Source organism: Myxine glutinosa, chromosome 3 (genome assembly GCF_964187855.1).
Source record: "Myxine glutinosa chromosome 3, kmMyxGlut1.1, whole genome shotgun sequence".
NCBI lineage: Eukaryota > Metazoa > Chordata > Myxini > Myxiniformes > Myxinidae > Myxine > Myxine glutinosa.
The window spans coordinates 106,695,220-106,714,914 of record NC_136263.1 but is presented as its reverse complement, the minus strand read 5'-3'; the positions used below and the strand labels follow the sequence as shown (position 1 = coordinate 106,714,914).

The following is a 19,695-nucleotide window of genomic DNA, read 5'->3' as shown; positions in this document are numbered from 1 at the left end:
TGCATCTTTTCGAGTATACTGTATACTATAGATGGACTGTAACCAGCTTTGGTGGCTTTATAGCACCGATCTCTACAACCACTGGATAGCGCATTGGCTGATCGATCTGACGCCAAACGTACGAACCGGCCGCCATCTTAACCACTCGCATTGATTCTCCAAGAAAGCTCGCGTTAACGCTCCTGCCGATACATATATAATTTTGATTCGTTATTACTATAAATGGACTCAAGATGCCTTCATGTGCTGCGGTCAACTGCACAAACAGGCAGTTCAAGGGTTGCAATCCAACATTTCATCTGTAAGTATAATAAAGTTACTGTAAATGAGACTGTTTAGAGTTAATAGCGTGCAACACATGAACGAGTTAGATGTTTGTACAGACCCATGTGTGGATTCCCTTGTTCGTTGCTGTGTAAAAAAGTTCGATATTTTAGATTTACATTACAATCGAACTTTTAGTTAGGCTACTTTAAAACAAATAGCTTGCAAAACCACAGATTTGTGTGGAGCTAAGTATGAATTATTACTTAATTGTAAGTGAAGAATAAAAATCTGTAAAAAAAAATGCACAAAATTACGGTGTAAACTGTAATCAGATCTAGATCTGATTACAGTTTTACACAAATGACAATGTGACTACATCTAGAGTCTAGACTTGATCTAGTCACCTTGTCATTGAAGAGTCTAGACTCGGAGCTCAAGCAACACTGCCACTACATGACTGTAAAGTATGTTGTATGTACATTGTACATGCATGTAGTTTATTCCTTAAAGGCTAAAGGGCTAAGGCAGTTCCCTTGTTATGATTTATAATTTCTGAAAGGAATACTTAGATAGAGAATAAATAAATTTACTAAATAAAATTGCATATCAATTGTATGTTGACAGCTGTATAACAGATATGTACATACATTGTAGAACCAGTAACATTCATATGCATATGGATGTGGTAAAGAAGCCTGATCATTTGTGGCCACATTTGCTGGAATAAGTCGGTATAATACATAGAAATTATTTTGATGTTACCCTTTGTTTTGTCATATAGATTCCCTTGGAGTCGTCGATCTGTTCTGCAGATATGGATGGTAAACATGCATGTGCTCACCACTGCTGGCACTCGCTACCCTTCACCACTGCATGCACTCGCTACCCCTCACCACTGCATGCACTTGCTACCCACTCACCACTGCTGGCACTCGCTACTCCTCACCACTGCTGGCACTCGCTACCCCTCACGACTGCTGTCACTCGCTACCCCTCACGACTGCTGGCACTCGCTACCCCTCACCACGGCACGTGCTCGCTACCCCTCACGACGACATGTGCTCACTACCCACTCACCACTGCATGCACTTGCTACCCACTCACCACTGCATGCACTTGCTACCCACTCACCACTGCTGGCACTCGCTACTCCTCACCACTGCTGGCACTCGCTACCCACTCAGCACTGCATGCACTCGCTACCTTCTCACCACTGCATGCACTCGCTACCCCTCACGACTGCTGTCACTCGCTACCCCTCACCATGGCACGTGCTCACTACCCCTCACCACGGCATGTGCTCACTACCCACTCACCACTGCATGCACTTGCTACCCACTCACCACTGCTGGCACTCGCTACTCCTCACCACTGCTGGCACTCGCTACCCCTCACGATTGCTGGCACTCGCTACCCACTCACCACTGCTGGCACTCGCTACCCCTCACGACTGCTGGCACTCGCTACCCCTCACGACTGCTGGCACTCGCTACCCCTCACGACTGCTGGCACTCGCTACCCCTCACGACTGCTGGCACTCGCTACCCACTCACCACTGCTGGCACTCGCTACCCCTCACGACTGCTGGCACTCGCTACCCATCACGACTGCTGGCACTCGCTACCCCTCACGACTGCTGGCACTCGCTACCCCTCACGACTGCTGGCACTCGCTACTCCTCACGACTGCTGGCACTCGCTACCCCTCACCACTGCTGGCACTCGCTACCCCTCACGACTGCTGGCACTCGCTACCCCTCACGACTGCTGGCACTCGCTACCCCTCACGACTGCTGGCACTCGCTACCCCTCACGACTGCTGGCACTCGCTACCCCTCACGACTGCTGGCACTCGCTACCCCTCACGACTGCTGGCACTCGCTACCCCTCACCACTGCTGGCACTCGCTACCCCTCACGACTGCTGGCACTCGCTACTCCTCACGACTGCTGGCACTCGCTACCCCTCACCACTGCATGCACTCGCTACCCCTCACGACTGCTGTCACTCGCTACCCCTCACCACGGCATGTGCTCACTACCCACTCACCACTGCATGCACTTGCTACCCACTTACCACTGCTGGCACTCGCTACCCCTCACGACTGCTGGCACTCGCTACCCACTCACCACTGCTGGCACTCGCTACCCCTCACGACTGCTGTCACTCGCTACCCCTCACGACTGCTGGCACTCGCTACCCCTCACGACTGCTGTCACTCGCTACCCCTCACCACGGCATGTGCTCACTACCCACTCACCACTGCATGCACTTGCTACCCACTTACCACTGCTGGCACTCGCTACCCCTCACGACTGCTGGCACTCGCTACCCACTCACCACGGCTGGCATTCGCTACCCCTCACGACTGCTGGCACTCGCTACCCATCACGACTGCTGGCACTCGCTACCCCTCACGACTGCTGGCACTCGCTACCCCTCACGACTGCTGGCACTCGCTACCCCTCACGACTGCTGGCACTCGCTACTCCTCACGACTGCTGGCACTCGCTACCCCTCACCACTGCTGGCACTCGCTACCCCTCACGACTGCTGGCACTCGCTACCCACTCACCACTGCTGGCACTCGCTACCCACTCACCACTGCTGGCACTCGCTACCCACTCACCACTGCTGGCACTCGCTACCCACTCACCACGGCTGGCATTCGCTAACCCTCACCACTGCTGGCACTCGCTACCCCTCACCACGGCACGTCAATAGCCTCAGTTGATAGCTCATTGTACCAGTACAATTGTACTCCTTTAAATACCAACGTTGCCAAAGGACAATCAATTACAAATTGCCTTTCATTGCCACAACTACACATGTATTCCTTAAATTATTATTTTGACAAAGGAAAGATGGTATTTAAATTCATCCTTAAAATCGTAATGCAGACGATGAGTTTGTCCTATGCAATACGTCATTACTGTTTCGACATTGCCACAACTGTACTTTTTGCCTTACAAATTGCCTTTTATTGCCATAACAGGACATGTATTCCTTAAATGATTTTTAAGATTCCTTCATGCCCCCCCCCACCTCCCTCCCCCCTCATTTATTACTGAAAAGAGTTTACTTCTGACAAGAAATAATGATGGAAATAAATCACTAGAAAGTAATTACCTTTTTAAAATTACTTTTATTCAGCAAAGAAAACAAATGACCATTCAATAAGAACTGTTAGTGGACGCCATTGCTGATCTCGTCTGCAAAATGCTGCAACATTAATAGCATTGCTTTGTTTTGAAGAAGGAAGCAAATGATTGGGACTTGGTGTAGTGGGGGACATTTTTTTGATGATTAAACAAGTTGATGTCGATGTAGGCCTCTATTACGAGAATACAATTTGAAACTATTGTATAAGGGATTTGATATAAAGTACAGATCTGAAGGAAAGTAGCGAGCTTAGTTGGGAATTGCATACAAATTACGTGTTGCTCACTCCCTGACTCCTGACGCGTCCGCATACGATGCGAGTGGTTAAGATGGCCGACCTGTGTGTGCGGCAGCGTCAGTTGTGTGTGTTACGTTCAGTGGGCGATGCGCTATCCAGTGGTTGTAGAGATCAGTGCTTAATAGTTAGTCTGCGATGGCGTTCGTTTGAGTCCCGTCTGTACCAAACTTGCTTAATAATAAACGAGAACGGCACTCTTTGACGTCACGATGTCGACTGATAGGCCTGTGCCTCCACCCACATTATTACATCATTACAATACTTGTATCAAGTTTGATTTAAATCCATTCAGCTGTGCCAAAGTTATCACATTTTTACCTGACGTGACCTCTGACCTTTGGCCTTTGACCTCGGGACCCCCAAAATCTAATCAGTTAATATCTACATCATTATACATATCTGTACAAAGTTTGAATTAGATCCCTTTAGCCATTCTCAAGTTATAGACCTTTTACAGACTTTGACATTTAACCTTTGACCTCTGTAATGAAATTGTGTCTAAGCTGAACCCAGGTGTTATGCCGACTCTGTCCACTGAGAGGCTCCGAAAGAATTCGGACTGGACAGTGCTCCGATGATTCCTGTGACATTTACTCTGTGATGTAGTGCATTCTCTTCCCGGTGTGTACCTTGGTCAGAATAGGTACACCGTATCCCTGCGTGTCGTAAGAGGTGACAAAGAGGGTTGGCGTCAGGAAGGGCATCCGGCCATAAAAACATTGCCTCAAAAAGAGAACCATGACAATTACAACTACATATGGGCAGGGTACAGCCCGAAGTGGAGATCGGTTTCTGAGGTTTGCGACATGGAATGTAGGGACAATGACAGGGAGATCAGGAGAAGTGGTGGAAGTATTGGTCAGAAGAAGAGTGGACATATGTTGTGTGCAAGAGACGAGATGGAAGGGAAGTGGTGTGAGAATGGTGAAGGGTAGGCAGGGACAGAAATACAAGTTTGTGTGGCAAGGGTGCCCGGAGGGCGTAAATGGTGTTGGTGTCCTGTTTTCTGAGGAGTTTGTAGACAGTGTGGTGAGTGTGACTCGAGTGAGTGATCGGTTGATGATGGTGAAAATAATGATTGGAAAGCTCTTGGTGAACGTCATCTCGGGATATGCTCCGCAGGTTGATCGGAGCGATGAAGAGAAGGACAGGTTCTGGTGTGCAATAGAGAAGCTGATGGAAAACGTGAAAGATGAGGAAGTTGTTGTGGTAGGAGGAGACCGAAATGGACATGTGGGAAGGAGTATGGACGGTTTTGAGGGAGTTCATGGGGGTTACGGATATGGTGTGAGAAATGGAGAAGGTGAAAGGATCTTGGAGTTTGCTGAAAGGTGATCCCGGGGGAGGAGGCTGTTTCACAGCACCACTTGGTTGTCTGCGACATAAGGGTGAAAGGTGTGAGGAGAGCTCGGCGGGTGAAGTACCAACCGAGAATGAAGGTGTGGAGGTTGAAAGAGGTGACAGTAAGGGAGGCATTAAAAGAGAGGCTGAGTAGGGTAGAGGATGATGTGGTTGAGCTTGAACGTGGTTGGATGTCAATGAAAGATAGTCTGTTGGGAGCCGTTGGTGAGGTATGTGGATGGACAAAAGTACCACCGAGGCACTCGAAAACATGGTGGTGGGATGATGAAGTTGGAAAGAGGATTGATGAGATGAGGAAGAGGTTCAAGGAGTGGCAGAAGGCGAAGGGTACGGGAGCAGAAAAAGGAGAGCATGAAAGTTATAAGGCAGCCAAGAAGGCTGCAAAGAAAGAAGTAGCAAAGGCGCAGGAGGCATGTAGGAAAATGTTCGGAGAACGCTTGGATTCGGAAGAGGGTCAGAAAGCGGTATTCAGGATTGCAAAGCAGATAGCGAAAGAGAGGTGTGATGTGATGGGGGTGAGTTGCTTGAAGGATGAAGTGGGACAAATCGTTGTGGACCCAGATGGAATTAAAGGAAGATGGAAAAGATAAATGGAAAAGCTGCTGAATACAGAGAATGAATGGGATGGCAACATAGAGAGTAACCCAGTTTTAGGACCGGCAGAGAAGATAACTGAGAAGGAAGTTGAGGAAACGATAAAAGCAACGAAGAGTAGAAAAGCGGGAGGGCCGACGGGAGTTGTGGGAGATATGTTGAAGGCAGCAGGAAGTTGGGGTGTGAAGAGAATGACAGAGATCTGTAATCTGGTGGTGAAAGAAGGCCGCATTCCAGTAGATTGGGAACTGAGTACCCTCGTCCCTCTATACAAGGGGAAAGGTGACTCTTTGGAGTGTGGCTCGTACCGAGCGATAAAGTTATTGGAGCATGGAATGAAGGTATTGGAAAGGGTGTTGGAGAGGAGGATAAGGAACAAGGTGAAGATCGACGAAATGCAGTTTGGATTTATGCCAGGAAGAGGAACGACAGACGCGCTCTTTATTGTGAAGCAGTTGCAGGAGAAGTACATGGAGAAGAGGGAGAAGTTGTTTCTTTGGTTTGTTGATCTGGAGAAAGCATTCGATAGGCTTCCACGCGAAGTATTGACATGGGCATTGAGGAAGTTAGAAGTGGAGGAATGGTTGATCAGAGTAGTGATTGCAATGTCCAAAAGAGCACGCACAGCTGTAAGGACGAAGGACGGGAACAGTGGTGAGTTTGAGGTGAAGGTGGGAGGGCATCAGGGGTCGGTACTAAGTCCACTACTATTTGTAGCTGTGATGGAGGTGCTGGCTCAGAACGTAAAGGAGGGTTTACCATGGGAGTTGTTGTATGCAGATGATCTGGTGTTGATTGCGGAAAGTATGGATGGACTGAAGGAAAAGATGAACAAGTGGAAGGAATGTATGGAGACAAAAGGTCGGAAGGTAAATATAGGAAAGGCGAAGGTGATGGCAAGTGGTAAAGCATGTGGTGAGGTGTAAAGAACTGGGAAGTGGCCATGTGCTGTGTGCAGGAAGGGTGTCGGAGTGAACTCCATTCAATGTACAATGTGCGCTGAGTGGGTTCATCAAAAATGTAGTGGTCTGAGAGGGTCATTAACCAGTGTGGCAGCTACATTCAAATGTAAGGTGTGCACAGAGGGAGCTGCAGATGGAGGAAATGTTGAGTTGGATCTTGGAGATGGCGTGAAGCTGGAAGGTGTGAAAACATTTTGCTACCTCGGAGACATGCTGAATGGAGATGGTGGATCAGACTCGGCAACGGTTGCCAGAGTGAGATGTGCATGGAAGAAGTTTCGGGAACTTAGTGGCATGCTGATGAGGAGGGAAGTGTCGTTGAAGCTGAAGGGAAAGGTGTATGCTGCATGTGTGAGAATTGTTATGATTTATGGGAGCGAGACATGGGTCATGAATGTAGAGGAGCAACGAAGGCTGGAAAGGGTGGAAATGCGAATGGTTTGGTGGATGCGTGGAGTATCGTTGAGAGAGAGGAAGACAAATGATGAATTGCGAAAGATGATGGGAATAGAGCCTGTGATTGATGCTGTGAAGAGGAACAGGTTGAGATGGTTGGGTCATGTGTTGAGGAAGGATGAAAGTGACTGGTTGAGAAGAGTGGTGGAAATGAATGTAGAAGGAAGTGGAGGACGGGGAAGACCGAGAAAGTCTTGGCTAAAATGGTGGAAGAAGAAATGCGCGCAAGGGGGTTAACAAGGAGAGATGCAGAAAATAGGGCAAAATGGAGAAGATTGTCATGGGGACCGCAAGGCTAACCCCCGCTTAGCAGGGAAAATGGCCTGAAAATGCATGTTGTTGTTGTTGTTGTTGTTGATGTAGAGCATTCTCAGATGGTGCGTGTTACTCTAGGTTCTAAGCTTGCTTGTACTAATTGCAAACCATTACTTACTTCTATGATTACTGTATACTGATATGTGGCTTGTTGGTTTCTTACAGGTATTGCTAGAGATCGATTCTGAATTAAACCTACTTTTGGGACAATGTTGTCGATCTGATTCTTCCAACAACCTCTTGAACCGAAAATCTCATCAGTTAATCTTTAAGTCATTATACATACCTGTACAAAATTTGAATTGGATTACTCCAGCTATTCTCAAGTTATAAACCTATTACAAACTTTGACCTTTGACCTATGACCCCAAAATCTAATCACTTAATCTTTACAACATTATACATACCTGCACCAAGTTTGAATTAGATAACTTCAGCCGTTCTCAAGTTAAAGACCTATTACAGATTGGACCTTTGACCCCAAAATCTAATATGTTAATATCTACATCATTATACATACCTGTACTAAGTTTAAATTGGATCACTTCAGCAGTTCTCAAGTTATAGGCCTATTACAGACTTTAACCTTTGACCTCTTCACCCCAAAATCTAATCACTTGATCTTTACAATATTATACACACCTGTATCAAGTTTGAATTAGATCACTTCAGCCATTCTCAAGTTATAGACCTATTACAGATTTGACCTTTGACCTTTACCCAAAAATCGAACAGTTCATCTTTACCTCATTCTACATAAGTGTACCAAATTCGGTCAGAATCCCATCACTAGTTCACAAGTTATTGCGGTAAAAGTATTTTTACCTAACATGACCTCTGACCTTTGCCCTTTGACCTCGTGACCCCAAAATCTAATCAGTTCATCTTTACCTCATTATACATACCTGGATCAAGTTTGACTAAGATCCCTTTAGCTGTTCTCAAGTTATCGCGTAACGAAAACCTATCATGGACACTGGACAGCCGGATGGACAACTGGAGAACATAATGCCTCTGGCGACTTTGTCGGCGGAGACATAAAAACCTATATTTGTTAGGTCTACATGTCGGATAGATACCGGTATCTACCCCAGTACCTGCTTACAATTAATGGAGAAAGTTGCCAAATTATTCGTCATGGAGGTTCACAGTGTGAGGAAGCCATAAACAATCGTAAACAAGAAAAAGAGCAATCAGAGATTGCAAAACCTTGCCATATGTATTTTCAGTGGTTTTTAAAGCTTTTGTGTTAAAAGAAAGATGGCGGGCGAAACCACGTGAACCAATGACGTCATTATTTTTTTCCAAACTAATTTATTCCTAGATTATGCTCAAGAAATTTCATCTTGATCGGATGAAGTTTTGTACTTGTCGAATTATGACGTCATAATGGAGGCACCTATGACATCATCATTAACATATTTTATTCCCCATGGAGAGTTCTTTACAATGAGCCATGTCTCAATTTTTTCTATTCAGTGCTTTCGGAGATATAGAGGTGCAAAGTTTTTCTGTTTTTCCAAGATGGTGGCCAAACACATGACATATGACGTCATAATTATCATTTAAAAAAATTATACAGGTGGAGTTGCACCTATGATGAAAATTTCCTGTCAATCGGATCAACGGTTGCAGAGAAAATCATATTTATTCTGTGCGGACAAACAAACAGACAAACAAACAAATGAAAAATCGGTCAGAGGACAGAGGACTTGCTGGAATGTACTTTTTTATCGGCCATTTTGGACAAATGTGGCGGCCGAACCACGTGACCAATGATGTCATCATTATTTGTTTTCTAAACTTTATTTATTCCTACATTATGCTCAAGAAATTTCATCTTGATCGGATGAAGTTTTGTACTTGTCGAATTATGACGTCATAACGGAGGCACCTATGACATCATCATTAACATATTTTATTTCCCATGGAGAGTTCTTTACAATGAGCCATGTCTCAATTTTTTATATTCAGCACTTTTGGAGATATAAAGGTGCAAAATTTTTCGGTTTTTCCAAGATGGCGTCCGAACCACATGACCGATGATGTCATCATTATTTATTTATTTTCTCCACCAGTTTATGCCAACATGGCACTCAAGAAATTGCATCTTGATTGGATGAAGTTTTGTACTTGTCGAATTATCGAATTATGACGTTATAATGGAGGCCTTGGGCCTAGAGAGTTGAAAATTGGGCACAGTCTATTCCAGGGCAAGATGTCACCAACAGTCACCAACAATTGGGGAAGATGTCACCAACAGTTATGTGTGTAAAGTATGACGATTCTATGTGCAACGATGTATCCGTAGTACTGCACACAAACAGACAAACAGATAGACAGACAAACAGACAGACAGATAAATCAACCAACAAACATACTTGCCGGAATCTTTTCCGGCAAGTAACAAATGGACTCAAATGCAATACCCTCTCCTCAGTCGAGGGTGACAAGCATCCACTGAAAATGTGCCAAATTACTTTTTTACATGACAAACTAAAACGTCACTCGGTAGAGCACATACCTCCGCCAGGTTGAACAGTTTATCTTTTGTATCCCACTGATAGGCCAGACTGGATCCGGACCTCAACCAAAATCTAATCGGCTTGTTCTTGTCGAATTACTAACTCATCCACCAAGTTTTGGCATAACTAGTCTACAACTTTATGAAATATCATGCTATATATTGTTTTGGCCCCACCTCTCAATGGTGAAGAATCACTTAAAAATCAAAAAATTCTCGTGTCTGGATCCATATTCGGATCTTCACCAAAATCTAATCATTTCGTCCTTGTCACACACCCAACTTTTCCACCAAATTTCGTCCGAATCCGTCAATAACTTTTTGAGAAATCCTCTTCATGGACAATTTTACCATACTTCCTCAGAAATGGGCATGAAATGCTCGTTTATGCTGCCATCCAAATAAAGATTTGCATTATCACTGAAAGTGTCACCCTGCTTGATTGTCCAACATGTATTGGGCAAATGACATGTGAACAGCTTGATCTTCTTGATCTTGATCAGTATGAGAAGCTTGTAAGGATGTATATTGTATATTGTTGCGGCTTTGAGTCTGTCAAGTGAGCCTAATAAAGGTTAAAGTTTGCCCCCCATAGTTAGTCACACAAGCAACATGTAGGCTCGCGATAGTATAGTTATGTCTTAGTATTTGTAAGCTTAGTCCTTTTCCTTTGTTAGTTCTGCATTGAGTAGGAGCCAGGAGAATAGGCCCTACTTCTACCGATCATTCTACATCCGTAGGCTCGATCCATTTTGCTAAACGTTGGTTGATCATTGGGCGAGTTAACACGAGGCAGGCCTTGGAAGGTCGGGGCGGAGTCGAGGGTGGAGCGGTAGAAGCGCTGACGGTAAGCACGAGCCGCCAATCAGAGCTCGGAGGTGGTGACGGTGGCGTGGCATCAGAGGGTGTGGTGAGAAGGTTCGAGTGAGTTCCAGAAGGTTCGGGGGATGTAGCTATAAAACCGCTGCGCGAAAGCCCTCGACAGGACTTGCGGCAAACGAAGGACTCGCAGAGGAACGCAGGACTTGCTGCGAGAGAGAAAGATAAAGGACTAGCGCGGGAAAGCTGAGAGCAAAGGAGAACTCGCCGCAGTTGATGAACTTGATGAACTTCACGCACTTGCACGAGAGCGGTACAGATACGCGGGCACAGCCAGACGCGCTTGAACCGAATACCACGCATTTTGAGACGCACGAGTGAGAATGGCTGAGTAACCGCTAGCCGCGCTAAGTCCGCCCTTTGCCGTTATGCCCCAACATCTGCTTTGTTCGAGAGACGCGCTACGAGTCCCTGCCTTCGCCTGCCACCATCTTCGCGGGACGTACCGGGGCCGTGGAGAGCCGGACGGGGGCCATCTCTCGACGCGTTGGGGAACACCTGCCCATCTGCAATTCCATGTGTGAGTGTGAGACGGGCCCATTGTCCAAGGGATAAGTTAAGACTGTTTAAGGTTGCTCTGTGTGTCTTCGTCCTTGAACTTGTATATACGTGTTGGAAATAATTAAACCATTTGTTCTTCCTATCTTCCTGATTCGTCCGTTCCTGTGGTTTCCTCATTTGACTAAGTGTGGCACGAATAAGATCACTCCAATCGGGTTCCAATATCTAGGTAACTGCGCGGACCACGTGTACACTATCCGCTCGGCATACTCACATCACACGTGGTTCGTGCGAGGCTTGTTTCCTCGCTCCCAGGGCAGTGCGGGGAATTATGTACGAGCGAGGAGTGGTCCCGAAACCCTACTCCGCATGTGTCCGAGAGGGACGTCTCAAGTCGCGGTTCCGCCAAGTCCAGAAAGACAAGGGGATGAATCCCCCCTTGATAAGGGGATTAAGGACGGCGTAGAGAACCATAACAATATGTTATGTGCGTAATTGATAAATCGCCACGGTGAATCATGTGGGTTTATTCTTGCACCCTAAGCTCTTCAATGTGCATGTGCAGAGCCCTCCAAACCCCCATCGTACCCGTCATCAACTTCGGTACAAAACAGATGCCAAAGTTTAAGAGGCCTAAGCCAAATTTTAAGAGGCCTATGCCAAAGTTTAAGAGGCCGATGCCAAAGTTTACGTTTAAAAATGATGGGTCTCAGCACTCATCAATCAAGAAAACCAAACACTACAGTGAAAATCACATGAAGTAAATTGTTTTTTCCTTCTATCTCATCTATAAAGTAATCCTTAAAAGACTCTCTTGGTAGTAAATCACATCATCCATACTAGAGTTCATGACTGGAAAGTCTATCATTTCTTTCTCTCTTATGCACCGTACTCTTCACAGAGCAGTTGCGCCGTCGAAGCATCTTCTTGAGCAAAGGTTACACTGGGTGGTTTGTCATTGCCTTGTCAGCAGTAGCTAGGGCAGGAATTTAGAATTTGGCCAAGGTGCTGCTGATAGCTCACCTACTCTTCACGAATGACACCATGGGGGTAGCGGGACTGAGATTCAAACCCAGACTAGATGGCTTAGAGGCAAGTGTGCATATCTCGAGGACATCATGCCAGCCCATTGATCACGAGAGACAATTTTTCATTTAACAGTCTCCTGGCATATACCTACACAGGTTCAACACTATTCAATTAGTCTTCTAGTTTTCTTCCTTTCTCACACCAAAAATCTCATGGCTTTGTCAACCGGATGAGGAGTTTGTTCGGTTGATGAAGAGGACATCTGTTCATCAACAAGCAGTTTGAGGGGACCAGTTTGTTCAACTGGCGGAGAAGGCGTCTGTTCATCAAAATGCTGATCGAGGCATCTGGCCCTTTGAAACAGATGTAGAGTTAATGTCGTGGGGTGGTGGGTTGACAATAATCAAGTAGTATTGGTGCCAGGTGTTGCCAAATATGGATTTTATTCAGGAATTCTAGAACAAAATAATGGAAAAATAACCCTGTTAACCCTGTCTGCAACAGCCAGAGTATCGAAACACCATAAGTTCAAACAATCATCGATTTTCTTCACAAATCGTGTCTTGCTCAAGTATTTATTATCCGTCACATCCAGAGTGTATTCTCTTCCCTCTAGAAATCTCATAAACTTCCTTTGTCTGACTTATTTAATGTCACTACAGATTAATTGACAATACAGATTAGGGACAGCTACGCAAACTCGACTAAGTCCAAGTCATTTGCATTTCACTATATGGGAATAAACTTGAACATAATGAATCAACACTTTTATTCATTCGTACCTGCAGTCAACCTCTGAAACATTATTGCCTCATAGCATTGTCAACCAGCGATGGGGATGGAACAACTACTGCCTCAGCATCTGACAGGTAATAGTCGTGACACACAAACTGCCTAATGGCGATGTCCCAGTAAACACGGGAAACATGATACTTATACGCCAAGCCCAGATCAGGCCTGATCCTGCAACTCGTATCTACTGATTACTCTGTATCAATTCCCACCAAGGTTCTTCCCATGCCCAACTTGTCTAGTCCTTTGAGGATAACGATTGAGAGGGTACACCAGATTTCCCTTCACACACTTGCCACCAGGTCGATATCGTCCCGCCACTTCTCCACTCAGAACCTCTTTTCTCACTCACACCTCTTCTTTCTTCTTCGTCTGTACAAAAAGTACAAAATACCTCCCGGCGTTGCACGAACTGTGGATCATTCAAACATGCAGTCCGGTCCCCGGAGTGCCCTGCAAATGGTCAGCGCTGTAGGAATTGTCAAAAACTGCACCGCTTTGCCTGGTGGTGCCGCTCTTCACCCGTCCTATCGGCTGCCGCTTCTGACACAGCAACTTAATCACGAGTCGCAATCAACTTGGTGTCCCAGCCAGTTACTTCATTCAAAACCTGTGGATGCTCTGTCAATGACATTTTAAAACTGCTTCTGGTTGATACAGGCACCAAAGTTTCAATTCTAAATTAGGCAACTTATGACAAACATTTTTAACGCATTCCCCTGAAAGAGACTTCAGTGGCTCTGTTGGGTTATGGCAATACCAACATTACTGTGCTGGACATGGTCAGCCGACCGATGCGGGACAAAAACCACACTGCTGCTTCTTCAGTTTTCTGCATCACCACAACGGGTGCTAATCTGATGGGGCTGGACTTATTCCACAGTCTTCACTTTCGGCTTGCCGATTCCTGTGGTGCAGACGTCCTGCAGGTCACGACCACCTGGCAACACATGTTTCCTGCATTGTTTACAGGCCTGGAGTGCATCTCTGACTTTGTACACCAGCCTACAGTTAATTCTGCTGTTGCACTGGTCATTCAACCCCTGCGGAGGGTGCCTCTGTCCCTCCGGGACCAGGTCACGGCCGAACTACAGCGCCTCTGCGACGCTGACGTCATCAAAATCCATCAATGCCTCCCCCTGGGGATTTCAAACCTGGTCGTTGCATGGAATGAAATCTGGGGAACTGCGACTGTGTGTCGACCTCCGGGCAGTCAACAAAGCCATCATTCCAAATAAATATCCCTTGCCCACCGCAGAAGAACTCACTACACATTTCCATGGCTCCACTGTTTTCAGCAAACTGGATTTAAAGCAAGGTTACTTACAAGTGCCCCTGGCACTAGCCAGCAGAGACCTCATAGCCTTTGTCACACACATGGGGGTCCGTTAGAAGCGTATGCCTTTCGGCCTTTGCTCGGCTCGCAGTTGTTTTCAGAAAATAATGTCTCTTCTCCTAGCTCGCATACCCAGGGTGTCAATCTACTTGGATAATATACTTGGATAATATCGTGGTGCATGGTGCCACCCAGCCTCAACATGATGCTCGACTACAACTGGTTCTTCATCAGCTCTCTGCCCATCACGTCACAGTCAACGCTGCGAAATGCCTCCTTGGGGCTTCAGAGATTTAGAGTTTGTGTGTGGGGGTAGGGGAGGGGGGAGTTCATGCTCTCAGGGCAAGGAATCACTCCGATCTTATCACATGTTGATGCCATCCATACCCTTCCGGAGCCAGAGTCAGTATATCTACTGGCATCCTTCCTGGGTATGGCCACATATTACCTCCGCTTCCTGCCACAGTTTTCCTCTACTACAGCCCCACTACGCCACCTCCTCAAAAGAATATGTGCCATGGGAATGGACCACAGCTTGTAGTCATGCTGTAGAGACGCTTAAGCATCAGCTCACTTCTGCCCCCACTCTAGCGCTCTTCAGTCTCACAGCATCCACAATGGTTACCTGTGATGCCTCTGGGGTGGCACTGGGTGCTGTACTGTCACAGCTACATAATAGTGTTGAGAAGCCAGTGGCGTTTGCTTCCCATTCCCTCACTCCAGCTGAACAAAAGTACTCGGTGGGTGAGATAGAAGCATTGGCATGCATTTGGGAATGCGAGCGCTGGCATCTTTACCTCTACGGCAGAGCCTTCACGATGCGAACTGACCATCAAGCTCTCACAGCAATATTGACTACCAGCAGCTCAGGACATAAACCAATATGACTACTCAGGTAGGCTGACCATTTGAATCAGTACAATTTTACGTTAGAATTCATGCTAGGCCACCAGAACATAGTTGCAGACCTGCTGTCAAGAGCGGTGGTTTCACCATCAATGGCTCAGCAGGTAACAGACACCAAACTTGATCTAGTGCAACTGCTTCAGGAACCCCTGTCCACTGTCGTCTCCATGGAATCGCTTTGTAAAGGGTCCCAGGATGACGCTCTGTTTACCATGCTCCCTACCTACATCAGAGGGGGGTGGCCGTCCAACGTGGAAGGGGAGTTGTTACCCTACCACAGAGTGAGGGCAGAATTATCCTGCTGGGAGGATGTCTGTATCGCTAGGGGTCACCGCACCTTGATTCCAGCGTCTCTTAGAGTGCAGGTTTTGTGAATGGCACATGAGGGACACCTTGGAGTAGTGAAAGTTAAACAGTGCTGCAGGGACATTGTCTGGTGGCCTACCATCGATTACGACATCGAACTGATTGTCAAGAATTGCACTGCATGTCTCCTCAGCGGAAAATCCTCTCAGCCAACTCCTGCCCCTCTATCCCTTATACAGTGGCCATCCGCGCCTTGGAAACATCTCCAGGTGGACCTCTGTGGAGAACTGCATGGTGCACCAGCCCATGCCCGTTACCTTCTCGTGGTGTATGATCTCCATTCAAAGTGGGGTCTCCCTGATATCATTACCACAACAACGGGCCCCATTCCATTTCCACTGACTTTACAACTTACCTGGCAGAGAGAGCTATCAAGCACATTAGAACAACAATATACCATCCTCAAGCTAATAGAGGTGTGGAGCGCCTCAACCAGACGCTAAAGAACGGCATCCGTGCTTACCTGACCGAAGGTTGGCAGTTTATAGAAGCTCTCCTGTAAACACTCCTACACTTCCGTGCCTCCAAGCACACAACTACAGGAGTATCTCCAGCGTCACGAATGCTGGGAAGGGAACTACAACTCCCGCTCGATCTGCTTAGCTTTGCCAAAGGAAATCCCACATCGCCAGCTACACGGTTGCAGGTAGAGACTCAGCAGCAGCGTATGAAGTTGAGGTTTGGCCAGTCCAAAAGGGCTAAACCACCGACATTACAGGAGCTGGACTGGGTGCGTGTTTGGCTGCCTCAGCGTCGCAACAAGCTACATCCTCTATGGTCAGACCCATTGCAAATCATTAAGAGATTGGGAGCAGCCACTTATCGCCTGCACGAAGGATCATGATGGCATGCGAATCACTTGAGAAAGGTTCGTGTGTCACCAGTCGGGCAAGGACAGGGGAGCATTTCTCCTCTTCTTTCCTGGCAGCAGCCAACAGTGATTGAAAACGGGCTTGCAGACACACCTGCACCTCCAACGGTTCCTCATGTTGTTCAGCTACCTCAAAGGGCTAAGCAACAGCCGACATGGATGAAGGATTATGTGGTTGGCCAATTGTTTTAAAAAGGGAAGCGAAATGTTATGTTTGGAATTCACATGTTATAATTCATATGTTGAGGAAACGGTAGGGACGTCGTGGTAAACGGAAGTGAGGTGGGTTTGGAGAGTGGGAGGAGCTGAGCGTACACGGAGTTTTGAGGCCTAATGGCCATGCTGTGCTGGGTTGCAAATTTCTGATTAAACCGTTGATGTTACAAGCAAGTACGTTTCGTGTGACTGCTGAGGTTTATTTCGATATGTTCTTTATTATACTGAGTCTGTTAATATTTGCAGAGCATTATTATAAGGTTCTATGCATTACCAGTGTGTGTATCTCCCACCTGGGGCTTACCAACTTAATGGTCTCATATGTCCGTAAGTTAATTTAATAATGAGTGATTTGGAAGAAGAAGAATTTGGTGCCTATATTATTATGATTAACATGCATCCCATAAGCATGGAGAAGTACATGGAGAAGAGAAAGAAGTTGTTTCTTGGGTTTGTTGATCTGGAGAAAGCATTCGATAGAGTTCCACGTGAAGTCGTGACATGGGCATTGAGGAAGTTAGGAGTGGAGGAATGGTTGATCAGAGTAGTGATGGCAATGTACAAAAGAGCGCGCACAGCTGTAAGGACGAAGGACGGGAACAGTGGTGAGTTTGAGATGAAGGTGGGAGTGCATCAGGGGTCGGTACTAAGTCCACTACTATTTGTAGCTGTGATGGAGGTGCTGGATTGGAACGTAAAGGAGGGTTTACCATGGGAGTTGTTGTATGCAGATGATCTGGTGTTGATTGCAGAAAGTATGGATAGACTGAAGGAGAAGATGAACAAGTGGAAGGAATGTATGGAGACAAAAGGTCTGAAGGTGAATATCGGAAAAACGAAGGTGATGGCAAGTGGTAAAGCATGTGGTGAGGTGGAAAGAACTGGGAAATGGCCGTGTGCTGTGTGCTGGAAGGGTGTCGGAGTGAATTCCATTCAATGTACAATGTGCGCTGAGTGGGTTCATCAAAAATGTAGTGGTTTGAGAGGGTCATTAACCAGTGTGGCAGCTACATTCAAGTGTAAGGTGTGCACAGAGGGAGCTGCAGATGGAGGAAATGTTGAGTTGGATCTTGGAGATGGCGTGAAGCTGGAAGGTGTGAAAACATTTTGCTACCTCGGAGACATGCTGAATGGAGAAGGTGGCTCAGACTCGGCAAGGTTGCTAGAGTGAGATGTGCATGGAAGAAGTTTCGGGAACTGAGTGGCGTGCTGACGAGGAGGGGAGTGTCGTTGAAGCTGAAGGGAAAGGTGTATGCTGCATGTGTGAGAAGTGTTATGATTTATGGGAGCGAGACATGGGTAATGAACGTAGAGCAGCAACGAAGGCTGGAAAGGGTGGAAATGCGAATGGTTCGGTGGATGTGCAGAGTATCGTTGAGAGAGAGGAAGACAAATGATGAATTGCGAAAGATGATGGGAATAGAGCCTGTGATAGATGCTGTGAAGAGAAACAGTTTGAGATGGTTTGGTCATGTGTTGAGGAAGGATGAAAGTGACTGGTTGAGAAGAGTGATGGAAATGAATGTAGAAGGAAGTAGAGGACGGGGAAGACCGAGAAAGACTTGGCTAAAGATGGTCGAAGAAGAAATGCGGGCAAGGGGGTTAACAAGGGGAGATGCAGAAAATAGGGCAAAATGGAGAAGATTGTCATGGGGACCGCAAGGCTAGCCCCTGCTCTTGCAGGGAAAATGGCCTTAAAATGCCTGTTGTTGTTGTTGTTGTTGTTGTTGTTGTTGTATGCATCCCGTAAGCCATGCTGACCTGTGTGTCTCGTTTGTGGAACTTAGCAGTGCATTTTGTTTTGTTCCAGTGAATCTACGTGGAAGAAAGGTCATTGAATGAAGACACGAATGAAACATGTGAAATCTGCTTCATCAGTGATCTTTCAGAGCAGCATTGAAAATCGTCTTGTGGTGATCAGCCAAGTTATAGGCAGGGTATCGTGAGCGTCTCTGAAAGAGCATGAATAACCTTAACAAGGACCTTAGACAGCGGTGAAGATTTATGTTCCAACAGGGCAATGACCCAAGCATACAGCCAAAGCAACACTGGAATGGCTTCTGAACAAGAACGAGAACGTCCTTCAGTGGCCCAGCCAAAGCCAAGACTTGATTCCCATTGAGAATCTGTGGAAATACTTGAACAATGCTGTTCACCGACGTTCCCCCATCCAACTTAACAGAGCTTCAGCAAATCTGCAAGGAAGAATGGGAGAAAGTCCCCAAATTGAGATGTGCAAAGCCAATACAGACATACCCAAGAAGACTCAAAGCTGTAATCGCTGCCAAAGGCACTTCTATTAAGTATTGACTTAGGGGGTTGAATACTTATGTAAATTAGATATTTCTGTCTTACATTTTCAATAAATTCGTAAACATTTCTAAAAACATGTTTTCACTTTGTCATTATGGGGTATGTTATGTAGATCTGTGACAAAAAAATTAAATTTAATCCATTTTAAATTCAGGCTGTAACGCAATAAAATGTGAAAAAGTCAAGGGGTGTGAATACTTTCTAAAGGCACTGTATAAACAAACTGTATTTCACATGTGCATGGACATGTATTCACATATTATATGAAGTAAAAAAAATTGTACCATTTCTGGATCTGATGAATTACAAGTTCCCATTTGGAAAACTCTATGTGTAGCATCTAACTCAAGATGTCCAAATGTCAAACATGTCTCTGCCCGTGGGTTTTCCACAGGTGTCCCACTTGTGTATATAATAAAGCAGGAGTGTCTGTCTGTCTGTCTGCCAACCCATTAACCATACTCCATCGGTTTTGGGGCTAGCCCAACCAAACTTTCTGTGGAACCTTTTGTCGTCCCAGCAGGTGTCATAAGGTGGGTGAGAGGCT

At 46.1% G+C, this 19,695-nt stretch overlaps 1 long non-coding RNA gene across 1 annotated transcript; it reads left to right on the top strand.

The window, feature by feature from the left end:
• Positions 1 to 1,046: 1,046 nt before the first annotated feature.
• Positions 1,047 to 19,436, top strand: LOC137423982 (uncharacterized). The gene is made up of 2 exons (XR_010983855.2): positions 1,047 to 1,088; positions 18,646 to 19,436. It is a non-coding gene; the product is annotated as an uncharacterized LOC137423982 (long non-coding RNA).
• The last annotated feature ends 259 nt before the right edge of the window (positions 19,437 to 19,695 follow it).